The sequence below is a fragment of the Lactuca serriola genome, chromosome 1 (assembly GCF_051521515.1).
Source record: "Lactuca serriola cultivar US96UC23 chromosome 1, Lser_US96UC23_V15, whole genome shotgun sequence".
In the NCBI taxonomy this organism is placed as follows: Eukaryota; Viridiplantae; Streptophyta; class Magnoliopsida; order Asterales; family Asteraceae; genus Lactuca; species Lactuca serriola.
The window spans coordinates 198,424,945-198,446,424 of record NC_136408.1 but is presented as its reverse complement, the minus strand read 5'-3'; positions in this window follow the sequence as shown (position 1 = coordinate 198,446,424).

Sequence of the window (21,480 nt, the reverse complement as noted above, 5' to 3'; positions counted from 1 at the left end):
AGTGATAGTAGTGTAGTGGCTGACCCTCCAGGTCACCAATATTGTAATAGTGTTTTGTCATCCCTGGGCCTAAGAGGCTCAGACTGTAGCTAACAGTCGGGATGGGGGAAATATATGTCCTGTATAGATCTATACACGTAGTGGTCGCTCTCCCTCCAGGAGATGATGGCTATCCGACGATCGCATAACGATAGGTCGTATAGAGAGATAGTGCATCACATTCTGTTGTAGTATTTTTCTTTCGTACGGTATATAGTGTTCTCTTAGTGTACTTTGTACTGTTCTCTTGATTTAGTTTATAGTATTTCTTCTTATAGTGGGTAGTATTTCCTTAGTACAGTGTATAGTGTTCTCTTCGTATCGTGTATTGTACATATAGTCTTGTAATTGTACTGACCATAGTGTGTATCATAGGAATATCATAAATGAGTGGTAATCCTTCACTATACCTATTATAGTTAAATTTAGTACTTAATTTAGTGTCTTCGATATGTAGAAGTATCGAACTAGAGTGAAAACTCCTATGTCTAACACAGATATACAAGATATATAACTAAGTATTCAACGACAGTCGGACAAATAATCTAACACCCTAAGTCCACAATCAAACAAGAACAGGAAATAAGGTCAGTTATCAGTTCTAAATCCTTCAATACTTACTTATATAAATATATTGATGTAGACATGATTTAAAAATAATTTAAGGTTTGAAAATATTGAAAAATTGTTTTAAGACAAATTGATTTGTGAAAATGAGGTCGATAAACATTTGAAATAACTTTAGTGACCAGGTACTTTGAAAATGTAGAAAATCCATTTGTTAATAAGTTTTAAATCACGTGTGATTGGTACTGTAATGTGTTGAATTCAACTTCTATCCCCCCCATAAAAGCATTTAAAACATTTGAAAGGTTAATTAAGGGGTATGAACTTACTGCTTATTGTAGGGTTCGAGTATGCGATTCGTATGAGTGTCGAGTGTCAACGGATGCTCTGAACGCACGTAGCCCCTATTAATTATATGGTGACACATATATAAGTTAGAGCTAAGGTGTTTCATGACTAAACATGATGGGAAATCCCTCCTAAGGGCTTGGAATCACTAAGACTAAGTGTCCCATGTTCTATACCCAATGATCTATGCAAGTTTAAGGCCAAATATGGGTATTAAGGTGTGTGTATGGCCATAAAGGTGAGTGTGCGGCTGGGGTATGCGGCCAGACTTGTGAGTGAGGCTGCACACTAGAGTGTGTTGCCGTACAGGGTGTGTGCGCGACCGTACATAGGGGTGTGCGGCTGTACACTCCTTGCTTGAGTCCCATGTGTCGATTGTGTGGCCTTACTCTCACTTTGGAGGGTATTATGTGTGTGTGCGGCCACCTGATGAAGGTGTGCGGCCGAACTCCTTCATAGGATGAAGAACATGAAGAACATTATGAGTTTGAGGCTTGGATTCAAGTGTTTTACCTCTATGACAAGCTAAATGATGGTGTTCTTCACGTTTTGGAGGCCTTCTAGGTGTTCTTGGGTGGTTTTCTAGAGAGAGAAAGTATAGAGAGAGAAATGATGCAGCCAAAAGTGAATGGAAGGGGGTCCTCCACTTTATATAGGGTTGAGTGTGAGGCTGGAGGGGTTTGCTGCTGGGTGTGCGGTTGGCTTGGCCGCACACACTAGTGTGCGGCTGCACACACCTCTCTTGGTGTGTTTGGCTGGATTTTGTGATGCAACACCCTTCCTAATCCTTCCTAAGGTCCATATCTATGATATATTAAGCCTAAAACACTAGCGCGAACTCAATATACTATTAAAAGATGCTAAATTTAAGTGAATTATAGATATATGGATCGATTGCTCAGTTTAAAAGTGTCGGGTTGTCACATCCTTCCCCCGTTAGGGGAATTTCGTCCCGAAATTATAGTTCAACCACTAAGCTATTACATATTAACTAAGCAAAAAGATGAGGATATTTATGTTTCATTTGATCCTCGCGCTCCCAAGTGAACTCCGGTCCTCGCTTGAGATTCCAGCGAACCTTTACAATTGGGATGCGGCTTTGTTTCGTTCGCTTGAGTTCTCGATCCATAATTTGCACAGGTTCTTCCACGAAGTTGAGACTCTCGTTAATTTCAATCTCGTCGAGTGGGATTACAAGAGTCTCATCGGACAGGCACTTTTTCATGTTCGAGACGTGGAAGGTAGGATGTATGTTACTGAGCTCGTGAGGTAGGTTGAGTTTGTAAGCTACGGGGCCTATTCTGGCGAGAATCTCGAAAGGCCCTATGTACCTTGGGTTCAGCTTTCCAGGCTTTCCAAAGCGTATGGTGCCCTTCCAGGGTGAGACTTTCAAAAGGACTCGGTCTCTCACCTGGAATTCCAAAGGTTTTCTTCGTTTGTTTGCGTAGATTTTCTGTCAATCCCTAGCGGCTTTTAATCGTTCGCGAATATGTACAATCTTCTCGGTCGTTTCTCGAATGACCTCCGGACCCGTGAGAGCGCTGTCAGGAACTCGTCCTTTGGCTAACTGAGTGTCACCCACCTCGGCCCAGCACAGAGGGGATCTGCACTTTCGGCTGTAGAGGGCTTCCAACGGGGTTGCCTTGATGCTCGTGTGATAACTGTTATTGTAAGAAAACTCTACAAGGGGTAAGTGGGTATCCCATGCCATACCAAAGTCGATCACACAGGCTCATAGCATATTTTCCATGGTTTGGATAGTCCTCTCACTCTGTCCGTCGGTCTGTGGATGGTAGGCTGTACTCATATCCAACCTCGTTCCTAAGGCACTCTGTAGTGATTGCCAGAATCTCGAAGTGAACCTACTATCTCTATCGGAGATTATAGATATAGGAACACCATGCAGTCGTACAATTTCCTTAATGTATGTTCTTGTGAGTTTCTCCATCTTATCTGTCTCTTTGATGGGTAGGAAGTGCGCTGACTTGGTCACTCTGTCGACAATGACCCATATGGTATCCAGTCCACCCGTTGTCTTGGGTAGCTTAGTTATGAAATCCATAGTAATCCGTTCCCACTTCTACTCCGGTATCTCCGGTTGCTGTAGAAGACCTGATGGCTTATGGTATTTGACCTTGACCTTCGTGCAAGTAAGACATTTACTCACAAAGGTAGCAATCTCTGCTTTCATGTTAGGCCACCAGTATAACTTTTTGAGGTCCAGCTACATCTTATCCGAACCTGGGTGAACGGAATATCGTGTGTTGTGTGCTTCCTTCATGACCAAGTCTCTGAAACCACCGTGGCGCAGCATCCATATTCGGTCCATGAGATAATAGGCTCCGTCACTCTTGACCTCTAAGTTCTTATCCATTCCACGTAGGGATTCTCCCGCCACATTCTCAGGATTTAAAGCTTCGAGCTGCGCCTCCTTAATCTGTGCGGATAGATGCGAATGGATAGTCATTGTTAACGACTTGACCCTTCGACCAGAATACTCTTTTCTACTTAGGGCGTCTGCTACTACATTGGCTTTTCCTGGGTGATAACGAATCTCGCAGTTGTAATCATTGAGTAGTTTGACCCACTGTCATTGTCTCATATTGAGCTCCTTCTGGTTCAATATGTGTTGGATACTTTTGTGATCAGTATATATCGTGCTCTTCATACCGTACAGGTAGTGTCTCAAGATCTTTAGAGCGAATATGACCGATCCTAACTCGAGGTCGTGCGTGGTGTAGTTAATCTCGTGTGTCTTCAGCTGTCTCGAAGCATAGGTGATGACCTTTCCTCGTTGCATCGAAACACAACCGAGCCCCTGATTGCACGCATCACAGTAGACCATGAAATCATCTGTCCCCTCGGGAAGGGATAGTATCGGTGCGGTGCATAGGGCTCGTTTCAGAGTATGGAATGCCTTCTCTTGTTTCTCTCCCCAATCAAAGGCCACACCCTTCTCGGTTAACGTTGTAAGAGGTTTCGCGATCTGGGAGAAGTTCTGAATGAACCTGCGATAGTAGCCAGCGAGGCCTAGAAATTGACAAATTTCTGTAGGCGTCTTCGGTGCTGACCAGTTCTCGATAGCTTTAATCTTGGATGGGTGCACGTGGATTCCTTCCTCACTAACCACGTGTCCTAAGAGTTCGACTCTTCGGATCCAAAATTCGCACTTAGAGAACTTCGCGTATAACTTCTCCGATCGTAGGGTTTCTAGATCTCATCGCAGGTGTTCGCAATGCTCTTCCTGACTTCGAGAGTAAAACAGTATGTCATCAATGAAGACGATGACGAACTGATCCAAGTAAGGGCGACACACTCTATTCATTAAGTCGATGAATACTGCGGGCTTGTTGGTCAGTCCGAATGGCATCACTAAGAACTCGTAATGTCTGTAACGAGTTCGGAAGGCAGTTTTCGGAACATCCTCTTCGAGTACTCTCAACTGATGATACCCGGACCTATGATCAATCTTGGAAAAGTAACTCGCCCCTTGTAGTTGATCAAATAGATCGTCGATACGCGGAAGAGGGTAACGCTTTTTGATTGTGAGTTTGTTGAGTTCTCTGTAATCGATGCACATACGAAATGAACCGTCCTTCTTTACGAACAAGACTGGTGCTCCCCAGGGTGAGAAGCTTGGTCTTATAATGCCTGATAACCTAGGGTTCTTCCTTATATGAAATTGACATCATTATTGTAGTTGCTTAGTGTATGCATCAAAATTGTACATAACTAAGATTTTATACCCTGAGAATGTTTGATTTAGCTTTATTTCATGTTCCTTGTTTGGTTGTAGGCTTAGGGTAGAATCAAATATTCGAGTTTCTACATGAGTGTTGCAGGGTTGGTGGAAGTTTCAAGGATGAGTTATGTCAGTCCGGTCGACCAATCGAGGGATGTCTATCTTTTCTCTATGAAGTGAGAATAAGGTGTATGTGTATTCTAGTGAGTGTTGTTAGGGTTGTTGTGATGATCTTCTGAGATAAATATGGGTAGGTGCGGAAGGTAGTATGGGACCATACTATTGGAAGCACATGACCTGTACACATAGCAGGGAAGTCACAACCCCTAGGATTTTGTTGGGGAATGGTTCCTGTGGTATGATATTGGTGTTATCTAATATATCTCTGGTTTATTTCTGGTATTGTGGTTACAAGGTGATTTGAGTCCAGATCTGGATCAAGAACGGGTAGCCAGAGTTGATTGAGGATCGGGTTAGGGAGATGATTCATGATGAGGTTGTTTCCATTGTCCGGGGGCAGATACCGGAGTTGTTTGGGTCTATCAAGATCACCATGATGGATTTTTTGACGACCGATACGCTACACGTTCAGAGGTTGTTGCTGATGTAGCCACTGCATTCGTCACTGTAACAGGGATTGGCATTGGGAGAGCTTTCCAGTACTGGGACTTCAACAATACGAAGCCCCCGATGTTTGATAGGGTTTAGGATCCGATCATTGCCATGAGGTGGCTGTCAGATATGGAGGTATGCTCCTTTACTTGTTCTTGCCCAGCTAACTAGAGGGTCAAGTGCGTTTTGAACCTTCTTAGGTCCAAAGTGAAGGATTGGTGGACATTGATTACTAGTCTATGTTCTCTGATATATTCCATGCGAGATATGTTCCACGGGTGGAACCGAAGAGATTGGCCCAGGAGTATTTGGACCCACGGCAGGGTACCAAGTCGGTGACAAAGATCACCAACTTTTTCACAGAGAGAGCCACATTTTTCCCTGAGTTTTCTACTTCTGAGCAAGCTCATATGACCTGGTACTTGAGCATGCTCAAGACGGACATCCTTCAGTTTATGTCTACTCAGCGCTATGGTTCGCTCCTTGATTTTCATGAGGTCACGAGGCGGTGTGAGATTAAGATAGAGCTCCAGACGATGGAGCAGAGGTAGTCCCTTGCACAGTCGCAGCTTGTGTCAAACCGGTTTAAGGCCACTGACATGAGATCTATGAGTCATAGGGGCCGCACTTGTAATAAGTGTGGCAAGTTCATGCAGGTCCTTCTCGATTCCTTTTTGAATTCCACAAATGTGGCAAGGAGGGACACTATGTGAGGGATTATCGCTAGCCGGTCCCATATTCGAGTACCAGGGTTTGCTATGACTGTGATCAAGTTGGCCATGAAAAGGTCAAATGTCTATTGCTTGCCGCCAAGTAGGCACAGGCCATGGCGCTATCCACTCTGAGGATCACCAATGGGTGTTAGGGGAGGACGGGGCCCCCAAGGACTCGAGGATGTGCTTTTCAGCTCACTTCCAAGGAGGCCAGGGCAGCACCAGACGTCGTGACTGGTATATTCCTGTTTATTGTTCTGTCGATTATTTTATGGTGTGATTATGTTTATACTCTTGATAGGTACATTCGTAGTGAATTATTTTCATGCTCTTGAGTTATTTCACTTGGGCGCGGGTCGCTCCTTTGTGTCTCAATCTTTTATTAGGGATTTTGGAATGCCCCTTTACAATTTGGAGTGTTCGTTGTGGGTTTCTATCACTAACGAACATGGGGTTTCTGCATCCTGAGTGTATCAGGGTTATGTATTGGAGATTTCCGAGGTGCCTTACCCTATTGGTTTGATCCCTATCCCCATGTGGGATATGTGCATGACAGTAGGAATGGATTGGCTAACCAGGTTTGGAGCTATGATCGATCACGAGGGTCAGCGAGTGATAGTTCGAACCCCAAGTGTGGGAGATTTTGGTGCTATGATCGATTGCGAGGGTCAGCGAGTGATAGTTTGAACCCCAGGTGTGGGAGAACTAGTTATCTATAGAGAGGGTATCAGGGTTGGTTCATGGTTTTTTTGGCATCTAGGGTTCGGCAGTGGGAGGTTCTGAAATCTCCTTCAGAGATCTGGAGTTTCTTGGGTTTGGCAGATACTATTGTAGATTTATCCAGGACTTCTCCAAGATTAAAGAACCCCTCACTCGTCAGACAAGGAAGGGAGTGGATTTCTGATAGGGCCTTAAGCAGTAGGTTGCTTTTGAGACATTGCGGTAAAGGTTATGTGAGTCCCCGGTATTGACCATTACATAGGGTGTTGAGGATTTCATGGTACTTTGTGATGCATCCATCACTGGTTTGGGGGCGATCCTTATACAGAGAGGGCGAGTAATTGCATATGCTTCTCGAGAGCTGAAGTCGTATGAGGCACGATATCCTACTCATGAATTGGAGTTGAGGGCAGTGTTGCTTTCCCTTAAGATTTGGAGACATTGTCTTTATGGGGTCCATTGTACTATCTACATGGATCACAAGAGTTTGTAATATCTTATGGACCAGATGAGCCTGAACATGACGCAGCATAGGTGGCTATGCATGGTCAAGGATTATCACGTCGAGATCGTTTACCATCCAAGTAAAGCGAATGTGGTACCAGATGCCTTGAGTTACAAGTCGGTTGGATCCTCAACGGGAGAGATGTATACAAGGATATCCATTGATTCCCCACTTTTAGATTTGATCAGAGGAGCTCAGGAAGATGGGGTCAACATGGAGAACTAGAAATAGAAGAGGATCAGAGGTGAAATCGATTGATTTGTCACTGATAGTTGGGGGTTTTTGACCTAGTGTGGTCGATTTTGGATTCTAGTTTCTAGTGGGATCATGTAGATAGTGTTGCAAAAGGCTCATAAGTCTCGTTTTTCAATACACCTGGGAGCCACCAAGATGTATCGGGATTTGAGATTGAGTTATGGGTGGTCGTGTATGAAGAGGGAGATATCGTGGTACGTTGAGAAGTACTTGATCTGTAGGATGGTCAAGGCCGAGAATCTGTGGTCGCATGGCAAGCTGCAGCCTTTGGAGGTTCCCATGTGGAAGTGGGAATAGATCACCATGGATTTTATCACCAAGTTACCGAAGACTACCAAGGGTTTCGATGCTATATGGGTCATCATGGTTCGATTGACCAAGAGTGCTCACTTTTTGGCCATCCGGGAGATCTCTTTGGTCGAAAAATTAGTCGATGTGTATGTTTTGGAGATTGTTTCTCATCATGGGGTTCCGGTCTCCATTGTTTTAGACTGAAGTGTTTGGTTCACTTCCCGATTTTGGAAAAAGTTCCACAAGGAAATGGGCACAAGGCTACATTTCAGCACTGCTAATCATCTGTAGACTGACGAGCAGACCATCCAGACACTTGAGGATATGTTATAGGTTTGTGTCATATATTTTGGTGGGATTTGGGATTTCTACTACCTCTTGAGGATTTTCCTTACAACAACAGCGATTACTCCAGTATTGGTGTCCCGCCTTCTAAGCTCTTGTATAGTTTGAGTGCCCTAGTATGTTGGGGAGTGGTTGGTTACAGAGTCATGGGAAGGAATGAGGTAGTCCTTTAGACTATGGAGCTCATTCAGCAGATCAGACAGAGACTGCAGACCGCTCAGATTCAGCAAAAGAGTTATGTCGACCAGCACCGATCAGAGTTGCAATTTCAGATCGGTGATATCGTTTTGTTGAAGGTCTCACCTTAGAAGGGTGTGATAAGCTTCAGGAAGAGAGGGAAATTGGTCCCCCGGTATATTAGGTCGTTCCGTGTGATCGCTAGGGTAGGTAGGGTGGCCTACCGATTGGATTTGTTGAGTGAGCTCAACTAGATCCACAGCACTTTCCATGTTTCACAATTAAGGAAGTGTGTGTTGGACGATAAGGTTGTGGTCCCCTTGGATGATATTCAGGTTGATGAGTTCTTGAATTATGTTGAGAGGCCGGTATCATTACTAGAAAGGAAGATGAAGATTATGTGCAACAAGGAGATACCTTTGGTAAAGGTTCAGTGGAAATATCAGAGAGGCTCCGAATGGACCTGGGAGCCGGAGGCGGAGATGCGGGAGTATTATCCAGAGTTGTTCGAGACGGCGAATTCGAGGACAAAGTCTAGTTCAAGTGGGGGAGAATTGTAACATCCTGATGATGAGGTATTTCTAAATTTAACCCTAGTATATGGAAATATTTCAATTTTTACCCTTGTAATTAGTTTTGGTTGCAAAATGGCCCGTAGTGGCATTGTTGTAATTTTGGGCGAAACACGCGTACGATGGGCGTACAAGCATGGTAAGCTGGACGTAAGGCCTCTTACTGGAAACGATGTCATTTTGAGTATGTTGGGCGTACTTTTAAAGTACGTTGGGTGTATTCTGTCTGGAAGAAAACACTAATCTAGAGGTTTTGGACCCTATTTATTGATCCTTAAGTCCCATTTCCAGCCTCCATCGTTTTATACGTTTCCTTACAAAACTGAAGGGTCTAATTAATGGTTTGGTCTAGCCTTTCACTGTGATAGGTTCTTTTGAGTCTATATGCATTTTTGGTACTTTGTTAGGTGTTTACGGCCATGGTATGAGTTTACGGCTGTAAGCTGTTTATGGCCGTAGGCCCAGAGTCGGCCCAGGTCCAGTATATATAGAGGTCATGTATATCATTTAATGGTTGTTGATGCCATAGAGTTCACGGTTGCTTTAAACAAGTTGTACCAGACGTTTTTCGTTAATAGAAGCGTATGCAAGCTTGTTCTGATTTTTGTTTCTACATCATTCTTATTATTATTGATTGTTTTGTTTGCTTGATCATTGGTAAGATCCGTTTCAAGACCTTACAATTGGTATCAGAGCGAAACCAGTGTCAAAGCATCTCACAATCGAGCTCTTGGCCATATTCCTCACTGTTTGAGATTGGAGTTGGTGTTTGCTGCGAGGGGGAATCAAGTTTAATCCAAAAACGTGATTTCTTGAATATCTGGGAGTTTACTGCCAAGAGTTTACGGCCGCAAGATCAAGAATTTTCTTGGACCGTAAACTCATTTCTTAGATTGTAAAACAAGCATCTTCAACAACCGCAAGCTTAGATTCATAAACCGTATTCAGAAATGCAAACTCGAACGTAAACCAAGTTTACGGCCGCAAACCCATTCCTGACCGTAAACTCTTGTATTAACCGGAAACTCAAAATTTTTAAAAATAATTTTTTTAAAAAATTAATAATATATGGATTTACAAAGTCAAACACATCACCATGAGCTGGACTCTGTCATGGGCACAACTACTCGCATTCCAAGATTCTTGTCTGCAGATGGTTTTCCTGAGTGGAAATACCAGATAGAGAAGTACATTAAAATGAAGGACTTCAAAATTTGGAGAAGCATCATCAAGAATCCCGTCAGAATAACCACAACTGTTGTAGGGCAAGTAGTTAACAAAGCGGTTGAGAATTACACTGATGAAGATTTTGAGAAGGTTGAGGAGCATGAACGGGCTTTGGCCACTCTGACCATGGCCCTGTCTCCAAATATAGCTCAAGGTTTTAGGGAGTATACTTCAGCAAAGGCTTTGTGGGAAGCCCTAATTGAGGTATATGAAGGGAATGAAGATATGAAGGAGAGTCGCCAAGACATGCTGCGCCAAAAATTCAACATGTTCAATTACGTTCCTAGTGAGACCCTGGAGGCACAGCTACAACGATTCACAACTCTCACCACTGAGATGAGCATAGTCGGAATCTTCTTGACAAAGTCTGAAATAAACAAGAAGCTATTAAATGCTCTTCCAAAGTCATGGGACAAGAATGTAGCTGTTATCAAGAAGACCAAAGACCTAAATCGCCTTACTCTTGCTGAAGTGATGGCGATCATCAAGGCTTGTGATATTGATGATAAACAGCGGGAGATAAACCATGTGAATTCGTATTCAGCTGCAAATCTTGGAATTTCATCTAACAATGCTCTTTTATCTCTCACTTTTCCCTCTACAGGTCAACCTTTGGTTGTTCAGCAAGTTCAGACTCAATCTTTTTCCACTTCATCAGCTACTTCACTTCCGGCTGCATCATCCATGCCTCTTCCTCAGAACCCATCATTTGCTGCTTCTCAAGTTGCTTCTTCCTCTAATGGGGCTTCATCCTCAAGTGCAAAGGAGTGTGATGAAAATCTTGCTCTCGCCACAAGACTTGTTAATTGCTATAATGCTCTTGTAGCTGGAGATCTTCCTCCATAATTGTCGTTTGCTGATCTGGATCAGATTCATCCAGAAGACGTGGAAGAAATGGATATTATATGGCAAATTGCCATGGTAGTGTTCAGGGCGAAGCAGTTTGCTAAGAAGACCTTGAAGAACAACTGGGTTATTAGTGTCGATAAGAAAGTAGGGTTCAACAAAGGAAAGCTATGTTGTTTCTATTGTCACGAGCCAGGTCATTTTACTCGTGAGTTCCCGATGCCGGATCGAAGATTAAACAACGACAGGACAATGGTTGCCATGGGAAACAATCGGGGAGGTGCTCAGGTCAACAGCAAGAAGGCTATGGTTGCTCAGTCATTTGACTGGGTGGACCAGATGCAGGCCTTGAATATTTCAAAACCTAAAAATACTCACCTAGCCCAAGTTAAAGATGAAGCTTCCGTGGAGAGTATTGCTGCTGAAGAAAAGATGATGGAGCTTCAGTTTGCGTTGATGGTATCTTCTACTTCTGAACCGAAGAAAAATGAGGCAAGTTTGCCTTCATGCTCACAAGCTTGTATTGATTATGTTAAAATTCTTCATGAAGAAATACAAACATTATGTAGAGAAATAGAGGACCTTTTATATGAGGGTTATCAACTTAGAAAAGGACAAAACCCCCTTAACGCCCAGTTAGAAACTAAAATAAAGGACTTCAGAAGACTTCAGGAAGACTACAGTAATAAATGTGAAAATTATGACTACATAAAAATACAAAACGCTGAGTTAATTACTGAACTTGAAACATTTAAGGGAAAATTTGAAACTACTTATTTTGATTTTAAAAAATTTGATGTATCAAGTGAGGTAGTTGCCAACATTATAGACTACTGCATGCAATTTAAAAATAATCAGTCAAAGGGTCTAGGTTATGATAAAGTGCCTCCTCCTTTCAACCATTCATATCAGTTTCAACCTTTGTCCAAGGAGGAGATTGCCAATGAACCATCCATGGTTTATGGCAAGCCATCTGGTTTTGTTTAGGGAGGATTTATTAATGTTGAAAGCACTAACATTTCTACTTCTCCAGTAGATAAATCCTTAAATCAGTCAAAGCATGAAGTTGAAGGATCTGTTTCTGAAAATAAAACTGAGTCTGAACCTGAAGTTTTATTTTTAAATAAAGACTTTAATTTTTCTGATGTATAAAGTGACAATGTTTTTTGTGATTTTCTGCACCTTCTGATACTCGTTTAAATGTTTTTAAAGTGTTTGATGAGACGGTTGATAATTCTGATGTTCGTAATGATATTAAAGAAAATACACCATGTCCACAAGTTTCTCCATCTGATACACCCTCACTTATCTCACACCCTACTTCTTGTTCTTGTTCATGTGAGAAAAGCAAGGGTGTCGGTATGGAAAGCAAATCTGAAAAGAGCAGTACAGGTTTTAACAATAACAAACAAATTTGTTTCAATTGTGGTATTGGTGGTCATATAGCTAGGAATTATCCTAATAGAATGTTTGTACATTATATATCACCAAGAGGAGAGAACGAATTTAGAGGAAGGTCTTTAACTAGAAAGTCCTCTAGAACTCGTTCTCGGAATGATGATTGGAAGGACGATCGTGGTAGAAAATGGGCAGTTTTTCAAAAGAATAAAAAGGTCTTTCATAACAAAGTCCCAAACAATTTGCCAAAACTGAACATAGCTAAGCCAAGATCGGTTTCGTCAAGGAGCAGTTATGGGTCTTCAACCAATTCAGGTAGAAAGCCCAAGTGCTCAAGGCAAACTGATAAAAATCCTATTTCAAAACCATCAAGGACTGTTAGAAAACCTAATTACCAATGGTTGCCCAAAATAAGTTCCAATCCATCATTAGTATCCTCTAGAAAATTAGTAAATAATGATAAATCTGAAGAGGTAATGGGTCCACCTAGGAAAGTGATGACCTGGGTCCTTAAATCTGAATGATCCCGCACATTTTGCAGGGACAGTTGCGGGGGAATGTCATCAGACCTTGGTTCGTCGACAGCGGCTGCTCCCGGCATATGACAGGAGATATCTCCCAACTGAACAACATTCAATCTTTTAATGGGGGATATATTTCCTTTGCGGGTGGAGAAGGTGGCAAGATCACTCAGAGAGGAACCGTTACAAATGGAGTGTTAAGTTTCGAGAATGTCAACTTTCTCCCGGGTTAAAGCATAGCTTGTTGAGTGTGTGTCAAATATGTGACAAAGGCTATTCTACACATTTCACTGACAAGGAATGTATGATTCTCAAGCCAGACTTTGTCATCCCAGAAGAGTGGATTCTTGTCAAATCTAAGAGGGATGGAAATGCTTACATTATTGATATGAATAGCAATCTTCCAGAACAAGTTATGTGCCTCTTTTCAAAGATCTCAGATCAAAATGCAACGTTGTGGCACCGAAGACTCGGTCATGCTAACGCCAAAAACCTAAATCGTCTTGCAAAGAATGAGATGGTTCGTGGTTTACCTATCAGAGATTTCATAACGTTTGAAAAGTTTGTGTCATGTGCCCAGGGTAAACATCACAGAAAACCACACCTGCCAAAACAGGTTAACTCAATCAGTCAGCTGCTCCAATTATTACATATGGACTTGTTCGGTCCAGTCAACGTCCTTAGCATCAATAGAAGTTCATACTTTCTGGTTGTGATTGATGATTTCTCTTGTTTTACGCGGGTCTTCTTAGTATCCACTAAAGCTGGAGTTGCAGAACTGATAAAGGAGTTCATAGTGCTAATTGAGAACCAAACCAACAATCGGGTGAAGGCGCTTCGTACCGACAACGGAACAGAGTTCAATAATTCTATTCTTAATCATTTTTGCGCTGAAAAGGGGATTATGCGTCAATACAGCTCCGCTCACACACCTCAACAAAATGGTGTTGCTGAAAGGAGAAATAGAACCTTAAAAGACGCTGCAAGGACGATGATTTGTGACTCCAAGTTACCAGTTTTCTTTTGGGATGAGGCGATTAACACTGCTTGCTATGTTCAGAATCGTGTGTTGATCAACAAAGCTCAGATGAAGACTCTGTATGAGATTCTATATGGTCACAAGCCTTTAGTCAGTCGTTTCTGTGTATTTGGCTGCCCTTGCACCCTTCTTCACCTAGAGTCCAACCCAAAGTTTAATGCCAAAGCTGATGATTGTTACTTCATAAGGTATGCTACACGCACCGCATATAGGGTCTACAATAAGAAGACGAAGCAGATTATGGAATCCTATGACGTGTGCTGGTTAGAGGAAAATGAAATGGATACTCGAGTGGGTCCGGATTGATTATTTGAGTACACATCGCTTTTCAAGTCTATAAATGTGTCTTCAGATAGTTCATCTGGGTCTTCCTCTGGTTCGAAGAATGTTTCTGAAGATGAAGACGAAGAAGTTGTCTACAGACCCCCAACGGTTTCCTCTTCACCATTTGAGGGGGAGTCCTATGCTTCTCCTGAGGGGGAGTTATCTATACCAACTGATAGTCCAAAATCTCCAGTTTAGAATGATACTCCTGATGCTGAGGCTACACCACTCACTCCTGTTAAAAGAGAGTTCATGTCTAGAGATGCTTCCGCTGTCACTTCAACTTTTATGGAACTACTCTTTCCTAAAGACATTTCTAATTTGTTTATAGCAGAGTCATCCGGTGTGGAACAATCAGCAAATGAAGGAGGTGTCAAGATTCACAATCTTCCCATCTTGCTTAATGATATCAGCCAGGAGATACCCTCTAGGATTCAATGTGGTCATCCGATCGAGAACATCATTGGTCAGCTGGGCGATGGCGTTAAAACCAGAAGTCCGAGTGGAGATGTCAATACATGTCTCTACTCTTGCTTTATCTCTCAAATAGAGCCCAAGAATGTTGAAATGGCTCAGAATGAGCCCATCTGGGTAGATGTTATGCATGAAGAATTAAATCAATTTGAAAAACTCGGGGTTTGGAAATTGGTTGAGTTACGAAAGGGCAAAAAGTCTCTTGACACACGCTGGGTCTATCGAAACATGCAGGATGATTCAGGGGTTATAGTGGGAAATAAAGCAAGATTGGTGGTTCGCGGGTTTCAACAAGTCGAGGGTCTTGATTATACTGAGGTTTATGCTCCATTAGCTCGCTTGAAGGCTATTCATATTTTCCTTGCATATGTCTCTTATATGAACTTCACGGTTTATCAAATGGACGTCAAGACTGCCTTCTTGTATGGCAAGGTGAAGGAAGAAATCTATGTTGATCAGCCCCCTGGGTTTGTTAACTCGAAGTTTCCTAATCATGTCTACAAGTTGGATAAGGCATTGTATGGGTTACAACAAGCTCCTCGAGCATGGTATGCGACTCGAACAAAGCACTTGCTTGAGCATGGATACTCTCGTGGCACAATCGATCAAACTTTGTTTATCAAGCATGTTGGTAATGATCAGATTCTGGTTCAAATCTACGTTGACGACATTATTTTCGGGTCTACTAGTCCGTAGCTATGCAAGGAGTTTGAAGGTGTTATGAAAAAGCGGTTCGAGATGAGTTTGTTGGGAGAAATGACCATGTTTCTGGGGCTTCAGGTCAAACAAAATTCAACCGGAATCTTGCTACATCAAGCCAAGTATGTGGAGGATATTCTTGAGAAGTTTGGGTTTCTAGACGCTAAGCCTGCATCGACGCCGATGGCTGAAAAACCTCTTCTGACTCCAGATGCTGATGGCGAATCCGTAGATCAGACACACTACAGATCGATGATCGGATCGTTGATGTATCTTACTGCAAGTCAACCAGACTTCATGTTTGCAATTTGTCAATGCGCACGTTATCAGGCTAATCCTAAATTTTCACATCTTATTGCTGTCAAAAGAATTTTTCGGTATATTAAAGGCAGCCTAAAATTGGGTCTTTGGTATCCGAAAAATTCTGAATTTGATTTATATGCTTTTGCTGACAGTAATTATGGAGGCTGTGAGCTTGACAGGAAATCTACTTCAGGAGGGTGTCGATATCTTGGAGATCAGTTGGTGTCATGGCAGTGCAAGAAGCAACACACTATGTTGGAGATCTGCATGTTGCTCTCAAGTCATCTGAATCCAACATCGGCTGTTGGATTACAGTTTGAATTATCTAGAAACCCCTATCTACTGTGATAATGAGGTTGCGATTCAAATTGCTAAAAATCCTGTCCAACACTCAAAAACCAAGCACATTGATATCAAAATTCATTTTATCAGAGACTGTTATGAACGTTCACTTATCTGGCTGGAACAGGTTCCCATTGCAAATAATGTGGCAGATCTGTTCACCAAGCCTTTTAACAAAGCTCGATTCGATGTGCTTATGGGATTTTTGAAAATGATTTGTTTTGAGGATTAATTTTATTTTTCTATTTTTTTTAAGTTATTTTTAACTTCATTTTTCTTAATTCTCATTTTCAATTTTATCTTTGGTTAGCTTAGTTTAAATTTGCGCATTTTAGTGCTTTCATTCTCACCCATTAACAAATTTAGGGGAGAAATAATCCAAAATCCAAAAACAATAAAAAGTCCAGAAAATAAAAAAAAAAATATGTTGCTAATAGTCTTGTTTGTAGGTGTTGTGACGGGAAGTGATATTATCAAGTGATAACGGGCAATTTGAATCTGCGTAACGTACCAAAATAAAATTGTCTACGCTATGTGTTCGATGCGTCGGTAGGCACGAAAGATGTTAAATGGACTTGACTAGGAAGATTTGAACTTAAGAAATTCAAGGACTTGACAAATATTGAACTAGTTAGATCCGTTTAGCCTGACAATACGACGCTCGGATAGGTTGAGCAGGGAGATATACATGAGAATCTACTGGTCACACTAAAAGAACCCGTATCTAGAACTGTGGATTAACTTTTCATCGATGTGCGGATTTTGTCCTTAATTCCGGTATTGATGGGGTGAGTGGGGAATTCCGATAAATTAGGTCTGTAGAAGGTTATTTTCTTTCTTTCTGTCTGTTCGTGATCGAGAGATCCGACCTGGACCGTAACATATGCAATTCTATCTCTCTGCATCTTCTTTCTATGCAATTCTTTCTATCTGTTAGCCATATACTATGTCCTCTGCGTGAACTTACAATCTGACCTGGTACACAGTATATGCATCATTCTTTTCTCAATCCCTTTAAAACTTCAGTTAGTCATATGTTTCATCCTCTGCGTGATTGTAAGAGATCCGACCTGGGTGTATAGCATATGCATTCTACATATATCTTCTCTCTTAATAATTGTCTGCTCACCCGATGTAAGGAGTATTCTGAAAATTCTTGATTACTGGAGCATATCAGGAAGCAGGAAACATGTTCTAGTACAATTAAAACTGAACAAATACAGATTGTCTGTAGATCTCGCTGCTCAATTTAGGTGGACAACAATATCCCTTGTAGCCGTCAGCTAAATGGTACCTAGGAAATATATCTAAGAATATAGGATCAAAATGTCTTCTCATTCTTAGTTTGTTCAAAATTGTCACAAATTTTTCGTGTTTAAGTGGACCACAATACCGACGATCGACCAGACATAGACATGAAGATAAAGGTACCGATAAGTAGACTAAGGTTGTCTGAAAACTTTGATCCCTAAGTCACAAAAATCATATTCAGTGTTTGTTTAGATAAAGTTTAGTCTATTTCGTTTTAAGTTTTGTTTTTCCTTTTATTTTATTTTGTAATTATCAAAATTTAAAACTTTAAATTTTGAAAATTGTTTTGTTTTTAATTTTAATTTTAATTTTATTAATTCTATTTTTGTGTATGTAAAAATTTTAGAAATGTTTAATTTTTAATTTTATTTTTATTTGTTATTTTATTTTTATTTTTAAGTTTATTTTTATTTTTATTTTCATTTCTATTTTTATTTTTATTTTGTTTTTATTTTGTTTTATTTTTAGTCTTATTTTAATTTTTAAATCCTCAAAGTATTATTTTTGAAAAATTTTGAAAATATTGGATTGTGCCTTACACAGTGTGGACAGCAGGTAACTGGTCAAAGGAATATAAAGGGGTTTACAGCCGAAAACCCCTTCACTTTTCTTATTCTGGCCGCAAACTCCCTTCTACTCTCTCTCATCTTCGAAATTTTTCTTGTTTGTTTTCATGAAATTGCTCCGTTCATCTCATAGGTAAGAAAATTCCGACCAAGGATATGCAATTGCTTCTTGAAATCGACGAGTTTTGAGCCTGAAATCGACAAAAAAGGATTCTTCGTAGTTTATGGCCCAAGCTTACGGTCCAAGCTTACGGATAGGAGCTTACGGTAGTAAACTCCGTTTGCGGCCCTGAGCTTACGGTCACGAGTTTATGGCTGTAAACTCCTATTTGACCGTTAACTCCTGGTTGACTTTGAACTTAAATGTTGGACAAGATAATTCATTTTTGGCCTAAATTTACATTAATTAAAATATTATTTGCTCAAATATTTTTTTCTTTTTTTCACTTAGTATGTTTTAGTGCAGATCAAATGGCAGGCTTAAAGTTCGCAGACATGCACAATCTGACAATTGTACTGGCAGATCCTCCAGTGGCCCATGGAGAATTCAAGTCAATGATTCATGGACTGAGAGAATGTTGTTTGGCCTCTGCCATCATCATGAACACCATTGTTTATCAGAAAATTATAAGAGAGTTCTGGCAGACTGCCAAAATGAAAAAGAGACGATGATGGAGCAGTGACTATAGATGCAGTCGTTAAAGGATGCAAGGATGTGATCGATGATCAGTTCATTAGAGAGACATTGTTCATCAATGACCTACTAAGTTTTCCCACTGAAATTGGAATTAAAGATGCTCAGAAAATTTTGAAGAAGATGGGGTATGAAGGCGATTCTCCTCCTACAATGAGAAAGCTTTTGCCACCCTATTGGAGATTCCTAGCCCATGTGTTCGTGAGCTGCATCTCCGGCAGGAGGTCGGGTGCGGATGAAATATCCCTGAGAAACACTGGAGCTATTGTTTCTCTTGCTGCATGGATTGGCTTCAACTTTTCGAGGTTTATCCTGGACGAGTTTGTGGTCAACATCAATGCCATCACACGATATACCTTCTTGATGTATCCTAGATTTATTCAGCTCTTCATCAACAAACAATTTCCTGACATGGTAAAGGAAGGAGATACACTTGATATGAAGTCCTTGGGCCCTCACACTATTGGGCTCATTAAAAAAATCGCAAAGGAAAGGTTATCTTTCAAGGACTATATCCACTGGTGTCACACCCCAAAAACCAAGAACGGCGGAAACGTTCAGGGGTGGAGGACGTCATGTGAAGTATCATAACAATGTAAAGTAGTAAACAAGCAACAACATCATCCATTGCATTAAAAGTAAAGTTTTAATGCATGTGTGTTCTTTGATAGTAAAATGACACCAAAGTATGTAATCAAAATAAAAGACGAGTCTTGTCTGTACTCCGTCTTCTCAAAACCTGGCCATCGTACCCGTCTACTGGTGACCTGAGAATACAAGTTATTTTGAAAGCGAGTATCAGCATAAAGCTGGTGAATTCATAAGTATTTAAGTGTCATTGTCTTGTTTTGGAAAGTTGTTATGAAAGCCATGTAAATCTTTGAATGAAACATTTCATATAAGTATGAAAACCCTAGAAAATCCCATATTTCCTATTATTATAAGAGTAGACTTCTACCAAGACCCGAATGTTTTGACAGTAGTCTTCTACCAAGACCTGTATGTTTTGAAAGTAGCCTTCTACCAAGACCTGTATGTTTTGAAAGTAGTCTTCTACCAAGACCTGTATGTTTGAAAGTAGTCTTCTACCAAGACCTGTATGTTTTGCTATAACAAAGATAGTTTTTCCTCTTTTTGACTATTACTAACAGTACCTAGTCAATCTCATCGTTTATGTGAATGTATCACAAAATAAACTAATAGGAAAAATATAGCCATGTAAGTGTTATCCTTTTTTATTAGGATCAACTCGACATCGCGACTACTGAAATGTATTAACCTTGAACATCCGTAGATTGTTCATTTTCCTCTGTATCTGGCAGCAGGTTTAAGGAATGGTTAGTCCCGTAAAGGTACCCTTAATATAAGTATCAACCGTAGGCATCCGTAGATGTTCATTACCTCTGTTGCTAACAAGTGGGTGCCGGAATGGTTAGTCCCGTCTAGTTATCCTTTAGCACTACGATAGGCAGAACAAATTTACACGTATAGTATGTACTAGTAACTCATCATATAGAATCTAGGTACAAGTATCCATGTAAGTGTATACAAGTAAATGTATTTATGTAAATGTATTCATGTAAGCGTATCTATGTAGACGTATTCGTGTAACATGTAATGTATAGTATAGACTCATGAATGAACTGACTCTGGTGTAATTCCTTGTAATAGGAATAATGTTTTGTATCTCCTAAGTATCCCTATAATAGTTAAGTGGAAGGTAATTCATTATCCAAGAAGGTTTATACACCCTTGCTACACAAGAGTGTGGGAACTGAATGAAGGATGAAAGCTATCATATCAATACATATATAAGCACATAAGTGTATAGATATAGTTTTGATAAAGAAGATGAAAATGGTTTTGTAAGACATTTAAGAGTTTTGAACAATAATTAATAATGACTTGATGTCATTTTAATAAAAATTTCAAAAGTAATACATTTGATAACAAAGTACTTTTAAGATAGAAAACCATTTCATGCATCACATTTTGAAGTATGTGAAATCTGCTGGATGAAAACACAGTTATAAATCACATATGATTGATTCATTAACATGTTGTTTTCTACTTGTATCCCCCCCCCCCCAATTAAAGCATTTAAAATCATTTAAAACATTGATTAAGGGGTATGAACTCACCTGTAGATGGTGGTTTGGATGAACTAAACGATGTAGGATTTCTAAGTGTCAAGTGAAGACTTGAACACACCCAAAGATCCTAGTTAACATATAATCACACATATATGTACTCAATTAGTCTTAAACTACTAATTGAAATGTTAAGACATCCTAGAACATGCTAAACACATTATATAAGTGTTATAAGCCCTAAGGATTGCATCTAAGTTGTTGTAGGACAAGGTTAGTGGGTTTAGGGTTCCAAAGGACCCCATTCTTGAGTTTACTCCCCAAGAACCATAACACAAGGAGTTTATGATCGTAAACCCTTGAGTTTATGGTCGTAATCTCTTAAGCCCTTGATCATTTGATATTTTGAAGCCTTACATGTCCCTTAGAAGTATTTCTACTTGATGGTTTAGTCCTTGGAAGAGATTAGGGCACCCTTCAACTCCTTTGAGGAGTTCACGGCCCTAGAACCAATTCCTTTAGGGTTTGCGGCCGTAATCTCTCATGGACATGGTGTTTTTGTGCTTTCAAGTCCTACACACATTAGGGTACGAGTCTAGGCTAGTTTCACAAGGTAAGGAAGGGACTAGGGCACTCTTTTGGCCCTTAAACAAGGCTTTACGGTCCAAGGTGTTCCTGGGCCGTAAACTCTTTGATCTTGTTGTTTTCTTATGATTTATTGGTTATTAGACACATAACAAGCCCTATTATACTCTTAGAT